We start from the raw sequence: 6,436 nt of genomic DNA, 5'->3' as shown, positions 1-6,436 counted from the left end.
CTTAGGCACTTTCAATGCAGCTCTCAGAATGGCTGCCTCAGAGCCAGCAGCTTCCTCTTTCTGCCCTCTGATGCGGGCGCAACTCTGCAGCTGAGGAAGCGGAGGCTTTCTTGTCAACTGACATGGGGGAACGTTCCGTGAACTGGGGCGCACCAGCCCCAGAGACGCTGATGCCTTACTGCTAGGGAACTGAACACCTGGCTAGGGAAGGTGGGGAGATGGCCCGGGACCAACATTGTTTAAGGCCCATCGAGTCTCTGCCTGACCCAGAGGGCCACACAAGTCAGTCTAGCCCAGGGTGTGGGGTGGAGAAGGCACCTAAGGCAATGCTAGTTTCTGTCTAGAATCCACTAGAAGAGGTGTGAATTGTACCAGCAGGGATTTAGGCTAGACCTTTCAAAACACAAATTTAATGAATCTGTAAATGTTAACTGGGCTCCTTGCTGAGTTATAATGAGGTTATAAAAGAAGCACAGATGTAAATGCATGTGCCAACTTTTGATGGCAGACCCAAGGGCTAAAAGCTAGAGGTATTGGACCTGGCAAAGGAGAGTCTCTGTGAAGTGGGAAAGTCATGGAAAGGCAACCAGATGAAAGAACAGTAGCCCAGAAAGGTTAAGGAGTTTGCCTAAGGACACACAGCTTCACAGTAACAAAGCTGGTTTAGAAGGGGGAGTATTATATGGGTAAGTACAGTAAAAGAGGAGCCCAGGGCTTTGCACAGAGGATGTAGAAAGGGGTTGTGTGAGCTGTGTGTGGGGAGGCTGTAGGAATCATGTGCTCTGCAGGAGCCAGAGCTGACCCTGGGACGCAGGAGAGAGCAGGCAAGATGGATGACAAAGAGGAATTCTACCGAGGATTTAGAGGCCAGGCACAACAGAGGGAGGGCAACACATGGGAAATGTTTTGGTGTAGGGATTATGGGTAGATCAAGTTTATGCTCTCATGTAGCCTTTTCAGCATATTCTAAGCTTTGTTTAATATGCGTGTATTTCTGTTTAAATCAGGAGAAGAAAGATGTTCATTTAAAAAAAAAAGAAAATAGAGGAGTCTGGATTTTCTCTCATAAACAACAGAAACCTTTGGGAGTGTCCATGGAAAGCAGTGTTTTTGTGGAAGTGGTGTTTGGGAAAGATGAGACAGCAGTGTTGGGATAGATGGATGGCTGGGGGTCAGAGGAGGGGTGGCGGCTGATATCACAGATACTGGCTGGGGGCTGCTGGTGGTGAGAGGTGAGGCCTTGGGGAGCTGGGGATTTGAGTGCTCAGTGGGGGAACAGAAACATCTAGGAGTGATTTGGAAAGGGTTTTGGTGACCAGCTGCACGTGGGGGTTAAGGGGCAGGGGGTGGGGGAGAGGCAAAACTGGAGGCAAGCTTTCCAACCTTCGGCGCTGCCACTAGCAAGAAGAAAGAAATGGAAAGGAGCTGAACAGAGGAGGTATGAGGATTATTGAACTTGGGAAGGTGTTGCTTCTCTGAAGCCTTTGCCCTCCATGCCGGAAAACTTGAGGGGAGCAGAGGAAAGGCATGGGTAAGCTTTGCTTCTCAAGTCAACAAGCATCTGGTCAGTTCCCTAGAGTGGGCATCACTCCATGAAAGTATCTGAGGTCAGGCAATTGAAGCAACCTCAAAAGTGCCTCTGAATTCTTCTTTCTTAAGATATTTTAGATGAGCCAAATCAATGCAACTCTCTTGTGAAAAATCAATTTTCCTGGAAAATAAAGTTGGGTTCTGGCCAGCAAGTAGCACTTGGCAAGCCCTGATTAAGTAAGCCAGTGTTTAGAGAAGTTGTGAAAAATAGCAAGTCATTGAGGAAAGTAAACATCAGGGCACCTAATGCCATTTTAGGGCTATGACAGTGGTTCTGTCTCCATCGATTGTAGAGCCTGAAACTGCAGGTTTATTTTAAGTTCTTACTGTTATAAACCTGTAGCTCACACATGCCCTTTTTGCAGACTTTGAAAGGGGAGATGAATTGAAGGTGACCTGGACTGAACAGTTTCCTTTCCCAGGTCAGTGTGTGGAAACCACAAAGCACCCGGAGCTGGACCTAGAGAAAAAGCCACTTGCCAGTCCCCCAGGCGTCTTGACTGCCATTCACAGAGTGAGCCGGGCTTCTGTGAGAACAGAGATTTCCAATGTGATCACTGGTACAAATTTTCAGATTTTTTTTTTTTGGTCAATGGCTATATTTCTTAAAAAGTTTTACATAAATTGAATCCTATTTTAAACTCATCTGAGCTTTAGCTATTTAGCTGAAACCTGTAGGCCTGTGCTTCTCAAACGTTGAAGTGCACACAGATGGCTTAGCAACTCTTTGTGACTCCATGGACTATATAACTCATCATGCTCCTCTGTCCACGGGGATTCTCCAGGTAAGAATACTGGAGTGGGTAGCCATTCCCTTCTCCAGGGGATCTTTCCAACCCAGGGATCGAACCCAGGTCTTCTGCATTGCAGGCAAATTCTTTACTGTCTGATCTACCAGGGTAGCCCATTTAAAATGCAGGGTCTGATTTAGTGGGGGCGACAGGAGGCAGTGTCTAAGATTCCGCGTTACTAATAAGTTCCAGGTTGCCACTGATGCTCCTGTTTGCAAATCACAGTGAGTGGCAAGGTTATGGAAAATCCTTGAAAAGCCAAATCTGAATCCCCTATAATCATTCCTTAATTTTAATAAGCAGGGATATTTCTTGTATTTGTTTGTTAGCTGAATAGAATAATTGCAGTGTGTAAAGTAACATTCTATGTGCTGTATGTTGTGCAATGAATGGAAAATGTCCCCCAAATTTTAATCTAACTACTCTTAAAAATTCGATATCTTGTGCCAAAACTCATTTTTCTTTCTCCCTGGCAAGTAGTAGGGAACTGAATTGTAAGAACTCTCTAATTTACTACATGGTGGCAGGTTAGAAAGGCTGAGTGTCCTCTGGAAATTATTTCAACCATGTCATATATCTTCACTGATGCCCAACATCACCCACAACTTTGGGGAGGATGGCACAAGGGAGGCCTGAAGTCGGTCAGGCTGCAAATGCCAGCTGTCCTGCCCTCAGACCCAGAAGCAATTTCTTTCTGCATTTCCTTTGTGGAGAACTTGCTGGAACTACTCACTCATCTTGAGGTTGAAGCCCTGTTGTCAAGCACAACAGGGTTATTTTCAAAAACTAAACTGTTCATGGTGATCTCGTATGAGCCACAAGACGAGAAAGGAGTCATATTTATAAAGTGTCTGAAAAAGTCTAGTAATTATTGTTCCAGACAAGACTCTCTTTCTCTTTAGTTGGTCTAACATGGAAAGAGAAGGGAAACCTTTCCTAAATGAAAAGTGAGCGGGGCTAGCCCTGGTTGGTGGCAAGCCATCTGAGATGGGGGACCCCTGTTCCTTCCCTCAACAGCCATTTTTCCTATGGAAAAACAACCCCCAGAAGCAGTCTTCTCTGGTGGAAAAAGCCACTTGCCAGTGTTTATGTTCACAGACAGGGTTCTGCATTTTCTGGTTTTGGAGGGGGGTGAGTGGTGGGATGCAGAGGTGGAATTTTTTTTTTTTTTAACATCTAAACAGTAAATGAAGTATGACTGTAATCTCTTTCCTGAGCTTGTGGAAAAACTCAAGTCATCGAATGTTAGTTTTACAGATGAGGGAGGTTTTACAGCAAGATTACCTGACTTGCCCTGAAGCCTGTAAATCTTGCTAGAGGGAGAGCTGGGCTGGGGAAGGCTCGGCTCCCAGGCTTTTACACACAGGGGCATCTTTCCTAAAACAGTGCTGCCGCCAGTGCTCCATCCTCAGGGGAGACATCAAGCCCAAGCTTGAACCTCTTAGAGCTCTTCCCAATGTCCTATGCCAAACAGTCATGTTAAAACAGAGAAATGTTTTGCTTTCATTTAAATGATTATTTTCAGACAATTACACTTCTGGGGCTGCTAACCTGTCATATCATCTCAGTGATCTTTGTTAAATAGTGCAGTTAGTGGAAGAGGTAAGCGACTCCTATCTGTTGGCCACTTTACTTGAATTATATCATGTAATCTACCCTAGAGTCCTGTGAGGTAGGTTTTAATATCAATTCTATGAGAAAACTAGCAGTTGAGGCTCAGAAGGGTTGAACAACTTTCCTGAGGCCACACAGCCTGTAAGTAGGAGGACTAGGATTTGGTCCTTTGCCTCCAGAGCCTATACTTGGCAACTTTGTTTTACCAATGCCATCACTCAGGCAAGGCTGGCAGTCTACTTGATGGACCCTGACAGGGGGACCCAAGCTGAAACAAAACCATCAAGCAAAGTTGCCAAAGGCTGCTTCCTCAGCGTGTATCCTTCCCCAAAGCTTCCTTTCTTTCCTTACCCTGGTCACGATCACCTCGATTTTATAAAGGAGTTCTTTCACAGCAGCTCTGACTAGACTATTTGTGGGGGCTGCTGTGTTCTTAGACCTCAGCCCGACTTCCCAGCTTATGATCTTAACAGCCATCCACCTTGACTCACTGAGGAGTCATTGTAAAGTCGCTCTTTCTTTGCACGATTAGATCACTGTCAGAGAACAAAGTCAGCAGATAGGATTTTTGATGTGGAAATCATCAAAACAGCTTTTCCTATCCCTGGCTTTGCTTTGTGAGGCTCCAGAAAAACAGCAAATGATGATAAACCCCACAATGAGGAAAAGGACTCATAGATAAAGTGGAGCTAAATCCTGGGCGCCTGGAGGCTGAACTGAAGGCCACCAGAGAGACATCCTGCTCCCTCAGAAAGTTGTTTCCAGGGAAGTCCCCTCATTGCAGACTGAAGAATGCATTTGACAGTCCTCATCAGCCAGCAGAATGAGCCTGTCTGAACAGAGACAAGCAAAGGGAGCGTCTGCCCCAAAGTGGTGAAAGTCCCAGCCAGAGAGCAGCCTCCATAGGTGGCCAGGGGAGGGACTGTCCCAGCCCTCCCTCCGGGGGAGATGGGGAGGGGAGGAAAGAGGGAGAATATCAGGAAAGGACCTGGTTCTCTCCAAGGTCAAAACCACCCCAGAACATCTCCTAGTCTTCAAGGAGGAAGATACAAGCTGGAATTAGAATGTTCCAGAAAACATTCCATAGTCTCTTGGTCTTTAGTTTCCTGAGCACCAACCACAGCCTCGGAACCGCTCAGTGACCGGGTCCAGCTTGGACTCTGAAAGCCTCCTCTCCGGTGGCCTCTCAGGGTCTCCCTGGGCCTCCATCTTGTCAGGGTTTCGACTCTGTTTCCCCTCAATCTCTCCAGGTGGGTGCTCCCCAGGGCCTGCCATCTCCTCCTCCTCTTCTCCCACACACGTGCTCAAGGGAACCTGCCCAAGTCTGGGACTTCAGCCACCACCTGCTAGGGTGGTGACTCCAACCTGCATCCCCAGCACTCACCCCTCTTCTGAACTCGAGACCTTTGAAGACAGCTCGTGCCTGGACATCTCCCTTGGGGTGGCCTGTCAAGGACATGTGAACACGCCTGGAGACCCACCTCGCTCCTCCAGGCAGCTAGTCTAGTGTGCCTTTTCCCTTGGGTGCCTGTCCTGCATCTGATCATCCCAGCTAGAGACCTTGTGTTGTCCCTGACTCCCCCTTTCCCCTCCTTGCCCTAGGCTTTCTCAGTCTAGTCAGTGCTACCCACTGTAATTGCCCTGAAACCTGACCCATCCTCTTCGCTCCTTCTACCATCCCCCCAAGTCAGGCCCTCCATAGCTTTTACTCCCTCTGTATTCTGCCCCTCCTCCAGCCCCAAACTGCTCTGCTCCAGACCCCTCCTTGCTTCCCTTCTCCCCACTCTGATTATCTCTCTTTATTTTTCCATTGCTTTGACCCCCTCCTTTATCCCTCCTTTCCATCAACGTCCTAACATGTCCAAGCCTCTATGGACGGTGTCCCCTGTCTTCCACCCTGACTCTCCCCTTCCTTTCTCACACCATCTTCTTGGAAGAGTCGTCCACACTCTCCACAACCCCATCACTCCATCAAACCACCATCATCTGGCTTTGTTCCTCCTGCTCCCCACAGTCAAGTCCCCAGGGCCTGTCTGCCTCACAGCAGCCACCTTCAGCTCTCTCTGGCATTCAGCGGTTCTCACTGCTCACAGCCCCCTCTTTCTGGGGCTCTCTGTCAGCACTCCTTCGCCTCCTTGCTGGCTGCTCTCTGCCTTGCCTCCCCTCCATCACCTGTCATCACCCACCTCTTGCTCCACATGCCTACCCAGAGGATCCACCCACTCCCACGGTTTCAGCTGCCTGTAGCTGAGGAGGACTCCCACGTCTGGATCTCCACCCCCAAACCCTCACTCCAGCCCCAGATCTTTATATCCGGCTGCCCACAGGACACCTGGATGAACCACAAGCACTTAAACTCAGTGTGGCCAGAACCGCTTACCTTCTCCTGGTGAATCTATGCCCCCCTCCATATCTCTCATTTTAAGAAGGATACCACCAGC

The sequence above is a fragment of the Cervus canadensis genome, chromosome 4, assembly GCF_019320065.1.
Source record: "Cervus canadensis isolate Bull #8, Minnesota chromosome 4, ASM1932006v1, whole genome shotgun sequence".
Lineage (NCBI taxonomy): Eukaryota > Metazoa > Chordata > Mammalia > Artiodactyla > Cervidae > Cervus > Cervus canadensis.
This window is presented reverse-complemented; position numbering follows the sequence as displayed.